We start from the raw sequence: 21,035 nt of genomic DNA, 5'->3' as shown, positions 1-21,035 counted from the left end.
CTGCAACAGACTAATACAGCTGTGGTAGAGGGAAGTGCTTTCAAGTCACAGCTGACTTATGGTCTCCATAGAGTTTTCAAGGGAGGAGTCGAACAGAAGTGGTTTGGCCACTGCCTGCTTCTGGGTGTGGTCAGACGGGCCGTTTAGTCCGCTTTCGGCCCGCCTCAGAAATGGATTTTATCTGCGCGATCACACAGTCAACATCTGCCTCCCATCCCCAGCCGTCGCTTTCCGGTTCCAGCCGCACTTTTCTGACGTCTGATCGCTCCTGCGGTGTCGAGCCACTTCCGGTTTAAACCCCCTCCCCGCTTTAAAGCTGCCCGAGGCTTCTGCTTTTTGCCCACTTTGGTGGCCAGTCCAGTGTTCCCTCTAAGCTGAGTTAGTGTGAGCTAGCTCACAGTTTTCTAGCCTTTAGCTCACATATTTTTGTCTTCTTTCAGGAAAGATGGCTCCAGAGCAAACTAATTTATGCAGCAGCCCAATCGCTTGCTCACAGCTTTCATGCCAGTAGCTCACAAAGCAGAATTTTTGCTCACAAGACCCCACAGCTTAGAGGGAGCACTGGCCACCATGCTTAGTTCCTGCCCCAGTTACTAATTGCTTTTCCCCATAGGACTGACTTGCAAAATATCTTTGAGATCGTGTAGAGTGTGAAACCTGCTCCCGCCCTGCAGCAACAGATGGCCTGGCCTTTGCTACAGCGGTTCTGCAGGGACTGAGTCCTTCCAAGTCCTTCCTCTATACTCACCCCATCTGTCATAGTGGCAGGCATTTCCCCAGGGTTCTGCCCTCCTTTTAAAAAAAATAAAAATCCTCATTATTCCAGTTGCCACACCTTTTGGGGTGTGTGAGAAATCAATCCTGACTGTTCCCTGGAAGGCCAGATAATGAAACTGAAGCTCAAATACTTTGGCCACGAAATGAGAAGGGAGCACTCACTGGAGAAGACCCTGATGCTGGGAAAGATTGAAGGTCAAAGAAGAAGGGAATGGCAAAGGATGAGATGGTTAGACGGTGTCATAGATGCAACAAACATGAAATTGAGCAAACTTCAGAGGTCGGCGGAAGACAGGAGGGCCTGCCGGGAGCTGGTCCATGGGGTCGCGAAGAGTCGGACTCGACTGTGCGACTGAACAACAACAACAACCTTTTATTTTATAATTTTTTCCCTTTAGCAACAAATACAGCTAACAATTCAACTTTGATTTAACATATGGACTGAAAACTGAATTAACAACTGACACTTGTTAACTTAAATAAAACAAAACCAATATAAAACACTTTATTTTTTTTAATAATTTTTTCCCCAGGGGTGTGTACCTTTCACCAGCAAATATTTCTGAAACCCATAATGATCACAGCTCCCTCTTAATGATATTTTAAGGCATCGAAAGTGTCCCCTAACATTTAATCCCCTGCTGCCCTTGAAGCACAAAAACAGCATCATTACATTTTTTAAACATTATTTCTATTTATTTATAGTCCGCCTTTCTCACACTCAAGGCAGGTCACACTGCGTTAAAGTCCACACGGTCATCAGAACGGCACATCCAGCAATCAGTGTATTAGAATTAAAATGGAAGAAATCTGGAACTAAACAAAGATAAAGCCAAACGCAATCGTTACGACTTTTTAAACGATGCAGACATCACATAGTACCATAATACATACAGCAAAAATTTAGTACATATGATACACAGTGGTATAGTAGCGAGTCCCTCTCCTTTTGTCAATTCCTGAACCATTCAGTTATAGCGTAGCCTTGTTCCTTTGTAAAAATGCCCTCCTTCATAGTTTAGTTCTTCATAGTTTGCAGAAGAGCAGGGCACAGTGGGAGTCCTCCTGACCTCATCGGGCAAGCCATTCCATAAGGTGGGGGCTGCAACAGAGAATGGGAGTAATAGGCACTTCTGATAATAGCTGAGCTGCAGCATTCTGAGCCAACTAGACTGAGTTTCTGAGTTGACTTTGAGGGGAGACCTGCGTAGCGTGCGTTACAGTAGTCCAGTTTCGATGTCACAGAGGCATGGATCCTGGTAGCCAGATCAAGCCAGTTCAAGGACAGCTTCCAGGGTAAACTGAATTGGAAAAATGGGTCTTTTGTGGCTGCATTAACTTGCTTCTCTAGCAGTACTGTTGGATCCAGTATGACCCCTGAGCTCTTAACCAAGTCAGAAAGGGTCAACCGAACCCCATCGGCGGTGGGAAGCACACATTTGGAATACTGTGTGCAGTTCTGGTCACCACACCTCAGAAAGGATATTATAGCATTGGAAAAAGTGCAGAAGAGGGCAACTAGAATGATAAAAGGGTGGGAACACTTTCCCCATGAAGGGTTAAGGCGCTTGGGGAAATGAGGACTGTTTGGTGACATGATTGAGGTTTATAAAATTATGCATGGGATAGAGCAGGTAGAGAAAGAAGAACTTTCCTCCCTTTCTCACAATACAAGAACTTGTGGGCACTCAATGAAATTGCTGAGCAGTCAGGTTAGAAAAGATAAAAGGAAATACTTCTTCACCTAAAGAGTGATTAACACATGGAATTCACTGCCACAGGAAGTGGTGGCAGCTACAAGCATGGACGGCTTCAAGAGGGAATTGGATAAACATATGGAGCAGAGCTCCATCAGTGGCTATTAGCCACTAGGTATAGATAGGAACTCTGGGTCTGGGGCAAGTGATGCTCCGTATTCTTGGTGCTTGGGGGGGGGGGCAACAGTGGGAGGGCTTCTAGTGTCCTGGCCCCACTGCTGGACCTCCTGATGGCACCTGGGATTTTTGGCCACTGTGTGACAGAGGGTTGGACTGGATGGGCCATTGACCCGATCCAATATTGGCTTCTCTAATGTTCTTATGTCCTTCAAGGTCTCTGCCTTATTGACCAGCATTATCTCTGTCTTATAAGAATGTGGTTTGTTTACTCTTAGCCATTTAACCGTGGCAGACAGGCAGTGATTCAGGACCTCTGCTGCATGACTAGGAGATTTGGATAAGGAGATAAAGAGCTAGGTGTTGTCAGCATATTGCTGCCAACCTGGAAGCTATGAATGATTTGTATTAAGGGCTTTATGGGAAACCAGCAGGGACCTATAGGTATGGGAAACAAGCAGGAAGAACGGGAAGTCCTAATACAGGAAGGGGACTATGACTTAATAGGCATTACTGAATCTTGGTGGGATGACACAATTGGAATATTAGGATTGAGGGATACAATTTATTTAAAAGGGATAGACAAATAAGGAAGGGTGGAGGAATCGCATTGTATGTAAAGGAGGTATATACCTGTGAGGAAATATGTGAACCTGAGCATGGAAGTCCAGTTGAGAGTTTTGGGTAAAAATAAAAGGAGTAAGAAATGATAGTGATATTATGGTGGGGGTCTGCTGTAGACCACCAAGCCAAGCAGAGTACTTGGATGAGACACTCCTAGAACAGATTACAAAGTTCTCAAAGAAATGGGACACAATGATCATGGGAGATTTTATTTACCTGTTGGAAGTCCAACTCTGCTAAAAACGAAAGGTCAAATAAATTCCTGACTTGTCTTGTTAACAACTTCATTTTCTCACCAGCAGGGAAAGAACTGGTTGACAAGGTGAAAGTAGTGAGTAGTAGTGACCGTGTAATTTTGGAATTTACAGTCTTGGGGAAGGGAACAGCTGTACCTAGTCAGACATATATTGTGGACTTCAGGAAAGCAAATTTTGACAAACTTAAAGTTATGCTGGGTAGAATCCTATGGTCAGAAATACTTAAGGAGAAGGGAGTTCAAGAGAGGTGGGAGTGTCTTAAAAGTGAAATATTGAAGGCACAATCAACAAACAATTCCAGTGAGAAGGAAAAACGGGAGGAGCCTAAAGAAGCCAAGGTGGCTCCATAAACAGCTTTCTAAAGACTTGAGAAATAAAAAAGACTCGTTCAGAAAGTGGAAGGCTGGCCTTATAACCAAGGATGAATATAAACAAATAACCAGTGCCTGTAGAGAGAAAATTAGGAAAGCTAAAGTTCAGTATGAGCTTAGGCTAGTGAGAGTTGCTAAGACCAACAAAAAAGGGCTCTTTCCTTATGTTCAAAGTAAAGAGCAAGGACATGGTAGTCTCATTGCAGGGACAGGAAAGTGAAATGAAGTGAAAGTGAAATGAAGAGAGGGCAGAACTGCTCAGTTCCCACTTTTCCTCATTCTTCTCTTGTGAGGGAAAAGGTACTCAACATGGCAAAAACAGAACATCTGATGAAGGAAGGGAGTTGCTGCCTAGGATCAGCGTCGGAGTAGTACATAGACACATAGTTTCTTTGAAACTAAGTCCTCGGGGCCAGAAGAACTGCACCGAAGGGTACTAAAATTACTTGCAGACATAATTTCTGAGGATCCAGGTAACTACTGACCCATCAGCTTGACATCTATACCTGGAAATGTTTTAGAACAAATAATCAAATACTCAGTCCTTGAGCATTTAGAAAGGACGGCTGTGATTACTAAGAGCCAGCATGTGTTTCTCAAGAACAAGTCATGTCAGATCAAGGTGGGCTGCCGTGTTGATTTGATGCAATAGAACAGAGTCCAGTGGCACCTTTAAGACCAACAAATTTTTATTCAAGACGTGAGCTTTTGTGTGCATGCACACTTCCTCAGACCTCCCTCTCCCTCTCTCCCTCTCCCTCTCCCTCTCCCTCTCCCTCCCTCTCTCTCCCTCCCTCTCTCTCTCTCTCATGTGTGCGTGCACACACATCTCTCTCTCTCTCTCAGTTCACTACCTTGCTTGATCAGGGGAATGCTGTAGACAGTTTATCTTTATTTCATTAAGGCTTTTGATAAGGTTCCACATAATATTTTTGTTGACAAGTTGGTAAAATGAGGGTTGGATCCTGTTACTGTTAGGTGGATCTGTAACTGGTTCACAGATTTCACCCAGAGAGTGCTTGTGAATGGTTCCTCATCCTCTTTGAGAGGTGTGAGAAGTGGAGTGCCTCAAGGACGTGTCCTGGGACCTGCTTTGTTCAATATCTTTATAAATGATTTGGATGAAGGAATAGAGGGAATGTTTATTAAATTTGCAGATGATACTAAATTGGGAGGGGTAAAAAATATGGTAGAAGACAGAGGCAGGATACAGGATGATATTGACAGGCTGGAAAACTGGGCTAAAACAAATAAAATGATTTTCAACAGGGATAAATGTAAAGTTCTGCATTTAGGTAGGAAAAATCAAATGTATAATGATAGGTTGGGGGAGACTTGTCTTGGCAGTAGTGTGTGTGCAAAGGATCTAGGGGTCTTAGTGGACCATACACTGAACATGAGTCAGCATGTGATGTGGTAGCTAAAAGGACAAATGCGATTTTGGGCTATATCAACAGAAGTATAGTGTCCAGGTGATGTGAAGTGATGGTATCACTTTACTCTGCTCTGGTTAGACGTCACATAGAGTATTGCGTTCAGTTTTGGGCACCACAATTTAAGAAGGATATAGACGAGCTGGAACAGGTCCAGAGGAGGGCAACGAAGATGATCTGGAGACCAAGTCCTGTGGAGAAAGGCTGAAGGAGCTGGGTATGTTTTGCCTGGAGAGGAGACGACTGAGAGGTGATATGATAACCATCTTTAAGTACATGAAGGGCTGTCACGTAGAGGATGGTGCGGAGTTGTTTTCTGTTGCCGCAGAAGGTTGGACCAAAACCAGCGGGTTGAAATTAAATTAAAAGATTTTGGCTAAACGTTAGGAAGAACTTCCTGACACTTAGAGTTAGGGCTGCCAAGCCGCGGCGGGGGATCCGCACGTCTTCACAGGATCCCTGATGTGGGGGACAGCAATACGCGTTGCACCGCCGTCGCCAGGATGTGACGCTACGTGTCGCTCTGGCAACGGGACTCCAAACAGCCCCGTTGCCAGAGCGACGCGTAGCGTCACATCCTGGCGACGGCGGTGCAACGCATATCGCTGTCCCCCGCGGCAGGGATCCTGTGAAGACGTGCGGCTCCCCCGCCGCGGCTTGGCAGCCCTACTAGTTCCCCGTGGAACAGGGTTCCTCAGGAGGTGGTGGGCTCTTCTTTGGAGGTTTTTAAACAGAGGCTAGATGACCATCTGCCAGCGATGCTGATTCTGTGGTTGAGGGTAGGTACCCCAAGTGCTCCCTAGGCTGCAAGTAAGAAATTAGAATGCAAAATAGCACTGAAGAAGGCAAGATTATTAATGGTTAATGCAGGTATAGTTGTGGTACATGCAGACATACTTGAAGAAGGCCCGTAAAACAGTGTTTGAGAGCCAGTGTGGTGTAGTGTTGGAATAGTATGTAGGAGAGCCAAGTTCGAATCCCTGATTGTGCCACAGAAGCTCGCTTGGATGACTGTGGGCCAGTCACACACTCTCAGTCCTAAACCACCTCACAGAGTTGTTGTGAGGATAAAATGGAGGAGAGGAGAAAGGTGTAGGCTGTTTTGGGTCCCCATTGGGGAGAAAGATGTAGTACAAATGAATTAAATAAGAAGTAAGTAACTGTGCTAGTTTTTGAGTGTGTGAATGTAATGTGGATTTAGTTGCAGAAACCAACAACCTCAGATGGTTGTTGTATATACTAAAGTACCCCTCCCCCCCGCACCCCATACTGCCTGAAGAGGTCCCTTAAAATACGGACATTGGTCATACCACAAAGGCTTTATTTAGAGAGAATTTGTTGAGTTTGTAGTCTTCTGATTTGAAGATGCTATTGGTGTTTTTTGTATTTTTAAAAATCGTAAGCAGTGTCTTCTGAGGAGCCAGAACTGGCTAAGGAATGCAGTATATAGATTTTTTAAAAAAGTTGTAGCTCTGTCTCCTCCAGTGTTCTTGAGGATGATGCGAGGGAGGCTGAGAGGTAAACTTTTGTGTGGTTCAGCCGATGAGCAAACAAATATACATGAGGCCGGGTGGTGGTTCAGCCATCATGTGACAGGCTTTGGTCAGCGAAACCACATTTCTCTGAAAAGCAGGAGAGAAAATTCTGAAGCAGGGTCAAAAAAGGTTCAAGCAAAAACCCCTCAGGTACTTCTTGAACAGCCTCCCCAGTCCAAAGATTGAGCAGATCACCCGGTCAGGGGCACGTTTAGCATAGCGGGGAGATGGACGCCTGTCCATTAGTGCGTGGCATGACTTGCTTGCACGCACAAGGAGTCCTGGTCACACTGCGGTTCTGTAAGCGCCATGCGCTCTGCTGCTGTGGCCCTTTCTTAATCTGGTTCTGTAATGGTGGAGATGAATTTGAAGGCCTTTGGGAGGTTTTGGAGGCCAAAAATGTGGGATTCAGCTGATAGCTTCTTATCTGGAGAAATTAAGTTTATGGAGGGGAGAGAGAGAGTGAGGGGGAGGGGGCTCATCTTAGTTGGGAAGAGGCCTTAGTCCAGACTGAGCCCTTGAATGGGTTTGCTTCCTTTCAGCCCCCATCTCCTCCCACCCCTCAGCGCTGGCAGTGTTCCTGCGCTCCATGCCTATTTATAGCGCTTCTGTCAGCGGCAGCAGAACTGAGGCATTCCCTGCCAAGGGAGATGTGACTTTACACAGGCCTGTTGCAGAGACAGAAGCGTGTGTGTGATTGAAGCAAGCAGGAGTCAGAGGGGGGGGGGGGTAGCTTAAGTTTGTCTCCAAGAAGAGACCAAATGAAATAGGGGTACAAGGGGAAGAGTTAAGCGCAGAAAAAGAGACTTGTTCGTTGACGCACAGAAACAGTTACAAGCACCATACTTGCCCTTAGTTTCTGGAACTTGTGAGCAGACTGCTTCTAGACGTGGAGGTTCCATTTAATGGTCAGGGCTCACAGTTCTCCCTTAAAAAAAAAAAAAAAAACGTCTTGAAATAGGGCTTCAGTCTCATGCAATCAGTGCCTGAGACAGTCAGCCTCAGTATCCCTATCTGAGAGATCTCAGAACCCTCCCGCCATTAGAACTAGTTTTTTTGGAGTATTTTTTTGTCTTTTTTCATATGTGCGTGTGTGTGTGAGTGTGTGTGCGCACCTGGAAGTCTTGGCAACCTCTGGTAACTGACCCCTACTGGGGGCCTGGAGGCTATTCAGAGAGGTGGCTGGATAAAGCCTGCCCCCACCTCCCAACTGCTGGTATTCCAAGGAGGTCTCCCATCCAAGTACTTGCCAGAGTCGATCTTGCTTAGCTTCTGAGATCTGAAGAGATTGGGCCTGCCTGGGCTATCCACGTCTGGGCAACCATTGGAACTGTTGATCTGTGTCTGTCACTTGGTCCCGGGATTTGAGCAGGGCTCACCGCTGCCAGGTTTTATAGAGTATGGCAAAGAATGGAAAGTGGGAGGTGTTTGTGCCCTCCATCCAACGGGGCACTGGCAGTGCTGCCCAGTGTTGCTACCTTTCTGTTGGCCCCAATGAGACCAGCTCCTTGGCCTGTGCCATCGCGCCTTTTGCAATGTAGCCCTTCCCAATTCAAGTGGGAGGGAAGTCCTTGATTTTTATTTCCATTGATAGCCAGAGAACTGGCGATATATTTGGCAGGTAGCTTTATTGCAGCATCTTCAGTTCTATAGGTCCGAATCGGAATAGATTGCTTAGTCCACGCCTTTGCTTGAGGATTGAACGTGGTATGACCCGTGGCAGATTGTTCCACTGCTCTTTTCTTGATGTGTTGGTGGCTCCGCTGGAACTAGAGGACAGTTGCCCCAAGGCAAGAGGTGGGACAATTCCCTCCCAAGAACATCTTTCTCTTTTCCAGGCAGGAGGGTGCAAACAGAGCACTCTCTCTCTTCCCGTGACTAGAGGGTACAAGCAAACCGAGAGCCCCCCTGTTGTAAGAAACCAGACAACGGCAACTGTGAAGCGCTGAAGGGAACGTCACAGGAGCCTATAAAATTAGAGCATGTCATTCTGCTGAAGCAGCTCACTGGTGCCTGAAAGGAGGACTTCCCCTGCCGAAGTGAGCTCAGGAGTCTAACTCTTGCCGCGTGCAAAATGCGGGGCAAGCCGTGCACCTGTTGATGCGTCAGCTTATCGTCAGACTGCGTTTTGGGGGGTTGCCGATTCCCTCTCCCAGCTCGCGATTGCACAGGCAGCGTTACAGGCACCGTGCCCTGTCCACTCGCTCTTTGGCCGTGCGCATGAGACCACGGTCCTGCCTCGGCTTGAGGCGCTGCCAAACTCCCCGCGTGGTTTCCTGCAATGCAGGAGCACAAAAGGTTCGGCTGCCAGACGCCCACATCACTTCCTCTTTCTGGTCTGTGATGCGGCTTTTTCTCTCCTTCCTTTTTTTTAAAAAAAATAACGGCTTCACCAGCCCCATCAAATGTGGCTCTCTTCCCCCCCCCCCAATGACTGTAAAAGCTCTCCTTGTTCAAGGCTGAGACCGGGGGCAGCTGGGCAGCAGCAGAGTGCCCCCCCTCGCCCCGCTGTTTCACATTCTTGGCTATTTTTAGGCTGACTGTATCAGCTCAGCTGTCCCTCTGCCACTCGTCCTTGCGCAGGGAAGTGGCACTTAAGTTACCTATCGCGTTTCGTCCGCTCTCTTTCCAACGGAAGCCCGGCCGAAGCGCGCTGCTCTGCGGAGTCTCTCCCTGGGGCTCCGGCCTCCCCCGGCCCTCGGTAAGGTAGAAAACCTTCCAGGTAATATGCTCACTCTAACGGTGGCAAAGTGGGTCTTTTGAGTGGGTGGGTGGGTGGAGGCATGGGGGGGGGAGTGTGTGAGCTCTGGCTGCTGTGAAGCGGCCAGGAGTAGGCCAGCGTTGGGTGGCGCCCCCCCCCCCCCGTCTGTAGTTGCTTCCGAGCAGAGAGTCATTGATTTTTGTGGCTGCAAATGGCTTGATCCCACCCCACCGCTGTGTATGGAGTCCTGGGCAACTCTTGAGTGAGGCTGGTGGTTGCGAAACCCCACTGTCTCCTGTGGCTGGCTCCATTGCCCTGTATGCTGTTTGGGGAGTGCGTTAATGGGGGGGGGGGGGGGGGGGGGGGCTAACCACCTTGGGAAACTCTAACTTCAGTTTGTTTAACTTCTAGTAGAAACTCTTAAGTGGCGTGTGTGCGCTGGGTCGATCTCTCGCGAAAGGGCCCGCTCAGGTGCTTTCTGAGGCTGGTGCGCTAGTTACTAAGGCCCGTGAATGGCTCCTGTAGCCAGGGTATCCCAACTTGCTAGGGAGAGACTCCGGAGAGTTCTTGACGTGGAGTGGAAGGAACCCTCCCTAGCAGAGAGCACAGGTACCTCTGAGCATTCCACTCTCAGACATTTGTATCTCACGAGCGACGGGTGTGTAGAGTCTTTGTGGCCTGAGGATTTCCTGTTTTATCAAAAGCAACGTTTCCCAACCTCACGACGGTTGAGATGCGCTTGAAAATGAGAGGGCAGAAACTGGTGAGGTTTTGGAAGCCAGAGTTTGGGCCAAGAGGCCGAGTGGGAACTTCGGGCAGGCAGGAAGTGTGGGGCTACAGTGCTTTGGGGTAGCCACCAGAGACAAAGGAAGCTGACACTTGAGGAGTCCAAAGGGCTTGTTCCTCTGCAAGAAGAATAGCGCCTCCCGTCACTGGGCGCTGGGGTAGTTGTTGGGGGTGATCACCAAAGGTTGTCTTGGTGCCGCGGGCGTAGTCCTCTCTCTCTCTCTCTCTCTGTCTCTCTGCAAGAGGCTCCAGCCATGGCACCTGACACAGAGTCAGCCCCTCAGAATAACTGCTGAGCAAAGGGCTCCGTCTGCCTGGAATGAGATATAAGGGAAGGCATGCCGTGTGGTAAAGGCCGGGTTCCCCAGTGCCTGCTGTCTCACAGAGAAGAAAGGTCTGCCCCCTGCTACTGCAGCCTGTGCCCAACAAGACTCAAGCAAGGCCTTATTTACTGGGGTGTTGCCACATTCACTGTGCCGGATCCCATTCCGTCACTCACTTTACAAGGGGGTGGGGTTGCCATTCCCCACGGCAACCCAGTGCTGGAGAAGAGTTGAGCCTCATGACCTTCTGAGGAAAACTCTGGAGGAAGCTAGTTGGTTCCAAATGCTTGATTTCGGATCAGGCCAGTGTGCCTTGGTTGTGTGCCTTTGGGCCTAGCCTTTCTGAGACCAGCCCTTTCATGTCCAGAGCAGGCGAGTGAATGGGCCTCCTCCTTCTTGAGGTCTCCATTTGTGCTTCCTGAATCTACTCTTTGCTAGGATGCATCTGGGAGGGAGGCCCGTGGTGGATTGGGCCCCTGTTCCAGCCAGCGTTTTGCCTCCCAATAGGGAAGCCATTCTCCCTGAGTATGTTTTTGGCTATCCTGGCCAGCAGCTGTTGTGTGCGTGTGTGTTATGTTTCTATATTTGCACTAGCAAATATTGTTGGCATTCTGGAAGTCTGAATCACGGTGTGTTTGGGGGTTATTGTTGTTGGTTTTGCCCCTTTCTACCAACAGGGCTTGCGGTCTAACAGAATGCTGACCTCCCTTCTGAGGTATACCTGATGCCCCAGATTTTGACAGCTAAGTGCAACTTTGCCCCTGGGTTCAGACTTTATTCTATAAATCAGTATTGGGTGGGTGGGCTAGTGTGTGTACCAAACACCAACTTGGGGGGGGGGGGGGGGGGTGTCAGTGTCCTAGACTTTTTAAGATACTCTTAAAACCCCCCCCCCCCATCCCTGTTTGAGGCTCATAAAAGTACAATATTTCAGGGCCTCCAGCTGGCAGGGATGGACCCTGACAATTTCCAGTCATCCTGTGAGTGACCCAGTCAGTGGGACCCTGGTCACTTTCTAAGAAGCGAGTGGCTATTTATGGTAGCCTGTGGCTGTTGATTACTGCCGGCAATGTGGCCAGAACGGCTTTCCCTTTTGTCCTTCTGAATCCTGCCGCCTGTCACTTGTATTGAGCAAGGACAATTGTTTTTGGCCACCACCGGCAAGGGAATGGTTTTGCCTTTTTGTGTGTGCTCTGTCCGCTAGCCATATATGTCTACGTGTGACTGTGAAACGGATGGGGTCTCTCCGCTGTGCCAGGCACACCTCTGGGTCGGGTCAGAAATCCCTCCCTCCTTTCATGGAAAAGCCCCTCCCCTGTCTCTGTCTTCCTTTTCCCAAGTTTGCAGTCCTGAACAGGCTATGCTGTCTTGACTGTAACAATGGGCAGGTCCAGGGGACCAGGAGAGTGCTGCATTGGCTCTGACCTGGGGTCCTAGGTGATCCGTGTTTTGCTTTTTTTCTCTTTTGAAGTTCAGTGTGTCCACACTTGGGGAGGGGGGAGCCGCTTAACCCTTTCCCTCTGTTTTGTCCTCCGCCCCAAAGCTCCTGTTAGTCCTGTAAGGGAAATCACATAGCTACAGTCGCCATATGCTTTTCCATCTAGGGGAAACAGCCGGGGCAATTTTATCGGGGTGGAAGCAATGGAGGAAATGTTCAGGCGGCCATTAAAAAAACAAAAACTTGTGGGTGTTCCGATGGTTGATCTCCTGGCGTCTTGCCTATTTTGGCTCTTGGTAACTCAGAACCAAATCTAGAACGGTGGCAGTCAATGTTCCCTCTAAGTCGTGGAGTCTTGTGAGCAAAAATTCTGCTTTGTGAGCTACTGGCATTAAACTTGTGAGCGAGCGATTTGGCTACTGCATAAATTAGTTTGCTCTGGAGCCATCCCTTCCTGAGCTAAGACAAAAATGTGTGAGCCGGAGGCTAAAAAACTGTGAGCTAGCTCACACTAACTCAGCTTCGAGGGAACACTGGTGGCAGTGGAAGACACCCGGAGGACGTGTTAATAGCAGCCCAAGGTGCAGCTGGGAAACAAGAATGGACTGTTTCCACAATTAGCGTAGTGATACTCCATGCGGGTTGCTGCTCTCTTGGGGCCTGCTGAAGTTACCGCCCAGCAACCCCTGGCAGTCTCAGTCCCACACACCTGTGAACCGAGAACTGCTGCGCTGGGGGCGCGTTAGAGGTGGAGGGACGGCTGCAGACTTTGGAGGGGGAGTTGCATTTCTCAAATGTCAATATCCCGGCTTTGTGGCTCACTTTCTGTGGCTCACAGTTGCCTTTTCCTGCCCCCGTTTTGGGTCCTCGGATAGCCTCCCCAGCGGCTGCCAGTCTGGCGCTCAGGCGGGGCTCTTACGAAGGCTTCTTCTCTGCTGCACTCTGACCTTTTCTCCCCTTTCTCTCCCTCCTCCTCCCAGTCAGGGCTGCAGGCTTCCACCTCCACACAGCTGCGGCCATGGCCTTTTCGTCGCGGTTTGCATTCTGGGAGCAAAAGGGAAGTCTTTCTTGGCTGTTGTGGTTGCCACTTATGGTCCCTCCCTCCCCCACACCTGGGGCACTTGGGAATTCTTGCATTCATGACAGCCGCATGTTCAAGATGAGTGGGGGGAGGGGGGTCCTGAGTTTTGCCTGGTGTTGGCACTGGAGGGCGGTGGCTCCGATATGTCACAGGTCACACTGGCAGTCTAGTGGATGGCAGTGCCGGGGGGGCCCTTCTGGCTCGTGTTCAGAGCAGAGATTGCTCAGGGGAAACCCGCCCCCCTCACCTTCTCCCGGAAGCCCCCAAATGCTGAGTGGAGCTACCTGGAAGCCACCCCCTCCAAGCCCTTTGCACAGCACCTGTTTGGAATAACCTGCCTGCAGAATAACTGGTTTACTAACCCCACCGTTTTTCAGAGCCGCTCAGCTGGCCTGAGCACTGTTTACTGCAAAGCCTGGGTTTGAACAACTTCCGATGGGCTCTCTCAGTAAGGCAATTTCAGCCACCGGGGAGACCATTTGGGGGAGTCGAATGTGATTTTTAACAGCCGTTGATGAGCTGAGACCTGCGAAGATGCTGAAACCCGGGTGTGCAGGAACAAGAAGTGTGTGTTTTTGCTCCTCTCCCACGCATCGTACCCTTGCATGGCTTCAGTGGCCCGAGAGTTGAGATGTTAAGTTTCTGGTAATTTTGATACCCAGGGAAAACCCTTTTCCCCCCCTGGGAAAAATGGAAATACTTCCTTGAACAGCATAAAATACATTATGTATAACTTCATTAGCATACAAATTTGTAGTCTCTGGCACATTATGGAATTTAAGAAGTATAAATGCCTTAATTTTCTGCAAGCTAATCTGTGAATATGCGCAATACTTGAGAGAGAGAGATAGGGCCCTGCAGACTCTTGCGCTTTTTACTCCCTTAGCGCACACGTTTTTGTAGGAACGGCAGGTAGGAAAAAAATAAAAGTTGAAAATAGAAACCAGCTTTTCTAGTGTTAGGGTTATTTGGCTTTGAGTTCAACTCTGTAAAACTGGGAACATTGTTCAGGGAAAGGCTTTGGCCTCTGCCCTGTTTGTTGCCCCCCGCCAGGACACCTGGTTGACCACTGTGTGAAACAGGATGCTGGACTAGATGGGCCACTGCTCTGAGCCAGCAGGCCTTATGTCCTTAACTCCTCAGTAATGTACTGTCATCAGGGCTATTTTGGGGCAGGAACGCACAGGAACGGAGTTCCAGCTGGGTCCCGAGTTGACCACGCCCAGCAGGAACTCATTAGCATAACAGGCCACACCTAACAGCAGAAACTCATTAGGATTGGCTACATTAGGGGTGTGTGGCCTAACATGCAAAAAGCCCTGGGTTTTGACAACAAACAAGGTAAACAGAATAAGAAGCAAAAGGTGGGTCTGGCTGGATGACCACACTTCCAGTAACATGGAGGTGCAGCCTAATGCGCTAATGAGCTGTGCTGTCAGGGGTGTGGCCTAATATGCTAATGAGTTCCTGCTGTTAGGTGTGGCCTATTAGGCTAATGAGTTCCTGCTGGGCTTTTTCTGCAAAAAGAGCCCTGACTGTCATCATACACATAATAGATCCAAGTAGGCAGCCATGTTGGTCTGAAGCAGTAGAACAAATTTTGAGTCCAGTGGCATCTTTTAAGACCAACACAGTTTCATTCAAGGTGTGAGCTTGATGTTTTGATGTATGCAAGCTCACACCCTGTTGCTATTTGGCCTTTGCATATGTCAAAACATCTTCATTAAGTTGTATTCTAATTTGCTGTTCACCAATGTAGAGGCATCCGTATGTGTGTGTCTGTTTGTGTGTGTATGCACTGCTAGCCGCCATTCCAATGTTTCTGAGGAAGTGTGTGTACACACGAAAGCTCACGCCTTGAATAAAACTTGGTTGGTCTTAAATGTGCCACTGGACACAACATTTGTTATACACAAAGTAGGATATTAATTGTGGACAAAATCAGTCACGTTTAAACAGTAAAGATGTCCTTAAAAATGTATACAACATGTGCCCTGACCTGGATAGCCCAGGCTACCCCAATCTCATCAGATCTCAGAAGCAGGGTCGGCCCTGATCATAGTTGGATGGGAGACCTCCAAGGAATACCAGGGTCAGGATACAGAGACAGGCAATGGCAAACCACCTTTGAATGTCTCTTGCCTTGAAAACCCTATGGAGTCGCCAGAAGCCAGTTGTGACTTGATGGCTATATATATACATATACAAGTGGTTAAGACACTGAACTGCAGGCTGTGGAAGGTCAGTAGTTCAGCAGTTCGAGACCCAAGTTGCCGCATGACGGAGTGAGCTCCCGTCTCTAGTTCCAGCTCCTGCCAACCTAGCAGTTTGAAAGCAAGAAATTGCAAGTAGATAAATAGGTACCACTTCGGTGGGAAGGTGACAGCGTTCCGTGTGCCTTGGTGTTTAGTCATGCCGGCCACATGACCACGGAAATGTCTTTGGACAGCGCTGGCTCTTCGGCTTTGAAACGGAGATGAACACCGGAACCCTAGAGTCGGATTCTCGACTGGCTTTCGAGCAAGGGAACCTTTACCTTTACTTACATGTATATATCGTCTAAAGTATACATGGAAGTAATTGTTATCTAATGCTGTAGATTGTCCTGCATGAAAATCTTCATTCCACAGTTTTAGTAAAACCTTGTCTTAAAAAGCATTCCATTCATTCTAAAAGAAAATTTCACTTGAGGTGTTTTTCAGCATTCCCCGAAATTTTCAGTTTTTCTCTTGGTATAATCGGGAAGAAAAGATCTTGAGGAAAAAGCATGGGGGAAAACTCCTTTTGTCCTAATCACCTCCCCAGGCTACCTGGCAGCCATTTTAACCTGGCACCACCCCTGTGGAGGGGCCCATATGTATCTCTGATTACTGTGTGTGAAAATTGTCTAGTTTGCCAGTGTCATAGTACAGCCTCCTGCTCCAGGGCTGATTTAGAGAGATCTCCCAATTTCTTAGCTACATAGTAGACCCTGGAACCATGGAAGTGGATGGCGCTATTCCAGCTGTAGGTTTTCAAAGCACACTCCACCACCATGCATCTGCTTTCCAAAGCAGATGCCAGTTTAAGAGTTCAGTTAAAAAAAAATTAAAGCAAGATCCCTGTCAACACCCAACACATGTGCTCATGTAGCCCACAAAACTAGGCAAGCCAGTAGCCGTTTGCCATCTGGCCTAGTCTCTTTCTCACAGTGGCACACTTATGTGAAGGGTGTGGTTGTGCACAAGCTCCATTGTGTGAAGTGTGGCTTACTTCTGAGGAAATATTCCTAGGATCAGTCTCTAGAATCTTCCACAACCTAGAACAGTGGTGGCAAACCTATGCCACGGGTGCCAGAGGTGACACTCAGAGCCCTCTCTGTGGGCACGCGTGCCATCGCCCCAGCCAGGCCCAGACCGTCATTAAAGTGTCGAACTCTCTGCCAAATAATTTTAAGTAAATGAAAGCATTTGGGATTGCTTTCCTTACTTTGTTTGGATCATCTTAAGTTAATGTAGAAATAAAGTTTCTAAAGTAAAACCTCAGTATTCAGGTTAAATTGCCGTGTTGGCCCTTTGCGATAAATAAGTGGGTTTTGGGTCGCAGTTAGGGCACTCGGTCTCTAAAAGGTTCTCCATCACTGACCTAGAATTTTCCATGAGCAAGTTTCTGAGCAAACAGTGTCTCTCAACGAGGTGGCAAGTTAAGCGTTTTTTCAGTTTTGTTAGGGGACTCACAAATATTCATAGTAGGAGGGAAGCAGTGTGGTCTGATAAAGCTGCTTCCCCCCCCCCTTCCTTCACAAAACATTGAAATAATTGGGGAAAAAAGATGTAAACATTTGGCCCAGGTTAGCCTTAATGCCAAAGGGCGTCCTCCAGGAGGACCCCGTTTCCCCACGAGCCTGGCTGTTTCTCTGTCCTCCTTCAAGAGTCTCTTTTTATGCTTTCTGGCTTTCTGGGGGTCACTCGCATTAAAAGGGGACCTGTCAGGAACCCCTCTCCCTTTCCCCTCAGTGTTTATGACAACTGCCACGTGCTGGGGGAAGGGGCTTAGACCTGCTTGGAATGTGCTAGCAGAAAAGTGTGGCGTGTGTGTCGGTCTGTGTGTGTTGCAATGGAGCATCCTAACGCTGCATCCATGAAATACTTCCTTCTTCTCTGTTGGGCTTCCTCAGGTCAAAGATGAAGACAAACCTTTAGCGGCGAAAAAAACCGAGAAAGAGCAGGAGGCTGTAAGTGTTTTCTGGGTCTGAGCACCGCATGCACGTTTAAGCTAACCTCAAGGCCAGGGCTCTGTGGTGTGTGGGATCGGCTGGGGGGGGGGGCGAGACTGGAGGCTTTCTCCCTCCGCCCTTTTGCAGTTTGCCTGGGTTGTGTTTAGCTAAGGTTTATGGGAGGCACACCTTTACCTGGGGTGATGGTGGGAGTGGCTGGGGTCAGGGTGCATCAGGAATCCTGTGGATCGTTTCCCCTTTTTCTGCTGGGGACCCCTGAGTTGGGTGCGCAGTGGTGGATTGCACCTGCAGCAGCACTAACTGGTTTTCTTGTTAAAATGTGTTTCCCTTTAGGATTCTTTAGAAGGAGAAAGACCCAAGTAGGGAGGGCAAAAGAAAAGCCTAGTAAGAATTAAGGTTGTTAAAAGTATGAATGCTGGGTTCGAAAAGGTTGGGCCCTGGTAGTCAATGCTGCCAGGCACCCTGTGCTTCTTCTGAATGGCTCTCAGACCTTTTGTTTTTTGGTTGAGAGAGGATTCTGTGGTTGCCAACATCCCGTGCTTGCTCAGATGGAAACAGCCTGCCATTTGTAGGGAATTACTTTGTACTATTAGCGGTCTGGTTGCATGAAATGGTGTAAGCGATCCGTGGGAATGTGCCTTGAGGTGTCTCTGGTTTACTTCTGGGACCACAGATCTTTTCGGAACATATTTGTTGCCTGGTCACCTCTTGAAGCACTAAACAGGAGTAGTAGTTTTCATACAGGTCTTAGGTGGACTAACCACCCATCCTCCAACCAACTAACCAACCAACCAACCAACCACCCTCTAGGAAGGGTCATACTTTGTGTTCAGCTCTCACTCTGCTCTGCCTTCCCTCCATGGTTTTCTCCTGGGCTAATGTCTTAGGGCCAAACCACACAGTACATGTGACTTGGGGCACATCGACCCAACTTGCAGTCATGCATGAGTTTAGGGAATTAACATTTCCAAGTACTCCGGAGCCTGAATCAGCTTGGGAGTGGAGCACAAGGGTAGCCTGGGTAGGGTGGGGACTTCAGCCTTCTCTCTCATGCCATTTTTCTGGGCCAAAATGGCAGGGAAATAGAGCACCTCCGTGAACACAGGAACATACCTTGCTGTCACGGCTCAGGTGGGGTGTCACCTGACGCTGCCACCACTCTGGATTTAGGATCCCTTGAGAAGGCCCAGAGCACCCTCCCAAGACCTTCAGACCTCCCTTTTGGCCGAATAATAGGCAAGAGGACCAGGCAGAGTAAACAACAAGGAAAAGGTTTATTTTATAGGAGGTCAAACAAACAAGGTACAGGAATACTAACAGTAAGTGGGTGAAAAGAAATCAAATGCCCTAATGGTTCTAAATGTACTGTCCCTAGCTCACTATCTCAAGTGGCCTTAGACTACTCAGCCTTCCCTCAGGATGAGGGTTTCTTCCCCACAGCAGCCTTCCTTCTGGCCCTGTTCCCTGGGAAGAAGAACAGCTTCTCCTCTTGCACCAGTTCTTTTATTCCCCAGCCCTCTTCTTCCCTATTGGACAAAATTGGCACCAAAACTTCCCAAGGGCTTCTGGGGTTTGTAGGCCCAGCGACCCCTACTGCTAGCCAGGCTCCCTGGGCCTACTAGGCCTCCGGTGGTACAGCCCAGATCATGACACTTGCCCATTTCAAACCTGTGACATTGGTTGGCATGGCAGGGCAAACACGGGAACATACCTTGCCCATTTCAATCCTGTGACATTGGTTGGCAGTTTTGTTTCTCCACTAAGGGTGCTTCCCATGCACCAGCTACAGTCTTCAAGCTGCCACTTGCCTGCTCCTCCCCCACTCAGGGTGACCCACCTGGCATGAACCAGAGCCCAGGTCTTTTCCATTACAGCCCCCATTCTGTGGAATGGGCTTCCTGAAGAGGCGAGGGGATCTCCTCACTGGAGATCTTCAGAAGGAGCCTCAAGGCTTGCTTGTTTGCTGGGGCTTTTGACTGGAGAGATCTTTGGGTTTTAGAATTGAATTTGATTTTAATTAGTAATGTTTTAACTGTTATCCGTAAGCCATCTTGAGCCAAGAGGAAAGGTGGGGTTACCCATGTTTTAATAAATAAAATTAATAAACATGACTGCCTCGAACCAGATCTGTGTGTGTTCTAGACTGTGGCATGCCGAATAGCCGCAGACACCGAGGCTGGCCTTTGAGTCCCGCTCCTTGGCTTTGATCTTCCCTAAAAAGGCAACCTGCAAGCCTCATGGCTGCAAATGCATGCTGGGAGAAGCTGCTGAACTAACCTTCCAGAGGGCAGAGCTTCAGCGCCTTGGGTAGCTCCTCTCTTTCTCCATTAACGCCAGGGAAGAATTAAGTCATGCGGTATAAGAGCAAACATGCCCGTTTGCTTAGTTTGCCTCACACAGAGAGCCCAGAATGCAGCTTTGGATGTTGCAGAATTATTTTTGAAGTGCAAAGGACACACAGTCCTGTGCATAATTGCATCTCATAATACATCGTCCCTCCCTTGCTCCCTTATTGATTGTTCTAGACTGTGCATTGTACTTTGTGCCTTGGGTTGCCAGGTCTTCCCAGGGTCCCGGCGGGGGGCTCCAGCCCAGCTCCTTGGGTCTTCCGGCACGTGGACGAAGCGCACTGCGATGACATCACCCAGAAGTGACATCATCACGCTGGGCACGTCTTTCAGGGGACGCTCTAGCGTTCGGGTAAAAAAAACTTTATGGTCACCATAGAGCTTTTACCCAAATGATAGAGCATCCCCCGCATGATGGGCCCGGTGTGATGACATCACACAGAAGTGGTGTCCCCCCGCCCCCATCGTGGGAATGGCAACCCTCTTTGTGCCTCTTCTCACAGGCAGCCACATTCCAGCACAGTCAGAGCAATGATTCAAGCTGGGCTTGAATGAAATGGCTGAAGCCTCTTGGCAGGAGTTTTCCCAGAGAATGCTCAGAGCTTTCCACGGGAGGCGTGCTTGGTGGCTGCAGGCCTCTGTGTGCCACTGCCTCTCTTGCAGCAGCACCTCTCCTCCACGTGGAGAAACTTCTCCAAAACTCCATCGTGGCAGAACGCGGGCACCTTGCCCGCCCGCCACTTTGTTGTGTTTTCTTCTGGGCAAAGACCACCCAACTTGACGCCTGCTGAATGCTGCCCTTGGTCCCTCAGAGGGAGGAGCTTATCAACAAAGCCGCTGCCATCTTGACAGGTTCTGTGCTGTGCGGAAGCATCCAGAATGGATGGTGCAGCTGGCTCACGAGGAGTGGCATCTGGGGCATGAGGCTGGGGTCTTAGACTTAGTTCAGAACCACCAAACTGGATCGACATGAGGGATATCTTTTGGGGTTGGGTGTTCAAAGCTGCAGGGCCAGAAGATTAGGGCTTCTGAGGAGCTCAGCTTTGATCATGAGGGCCCAACCCTGCTGCTTCCTCTCACTGTCCAGGACAAGAGCAGGAGAGCACTGAGACCCAGATCTGTGTGGTTCTAGAAGGCCAGGAGGTTGTGCAAGGGTCTGATGGAGAATAGGGTGGTGTGTTGGGCTTCTTTCCCGCCAGCTCACTAAGGGAGTTTGAGAGAGTCATTAAGGGAGGGCCCAGGTGAGTTCTCCTTGGAGCTGAGTTTCCCTA

The 21,035-nt window shown here is 48.9% G+C and overlaps 1 protein-coding gene and 1 long non-coding RNA gene across 2 annotated transcripts in view; both read left to right on the top strand.

Moving 5' to 3' along the window:
* MYO18A (myosin XVIIIA) overlaps positions 1 to 21,035 on the top strand; it is a 182,496-nt gene that overhangs the window by 30,749 nt on the left and 130,712 nt on the right. The window lies entirely within an intron of this gene.
* The window catches only part of LOC107119433, a 12,680-nt gene continuing 1,066 nt past the window's right edge, over positions 9,422 to 21,035 (top strand). Inside the window, exons 1-2 of the long non-coding RNA XR_001482800.1 lie at positions 9,422 to 9,593; positions 17,357 to 17,413. This is a non-coding gene — a long non-coding RNA (uncharacterized LOC107119433). The remainder of the gene's footprint in view (positions 9,594 to 17,356; positions 17,414 to 21,035) is intronic.

Source organism: Gekko japonicus, unplaced genomic scaffold, assembly GCF_001447785.1.
Source record: "Gekko japonicus isolate JY-2015 unplaced genomic scaffold, Gekko_japonicus_V1.1 scaffold21, whole genome shotgun sequence".
In the NCBI taxonomy this organism is placed as follows: domain Eukaryota; kingdom Metazoa; phylum Chordata; class Lepidosauria; order Squamata; family Gekkonidae; genus Gekko; species Gekko japonicus.
The sequence above is the reverse complement of the archived record's forward strand: the minus strand, read 5'-3'. Positions and strand labels throughout refer to the sequence as shown.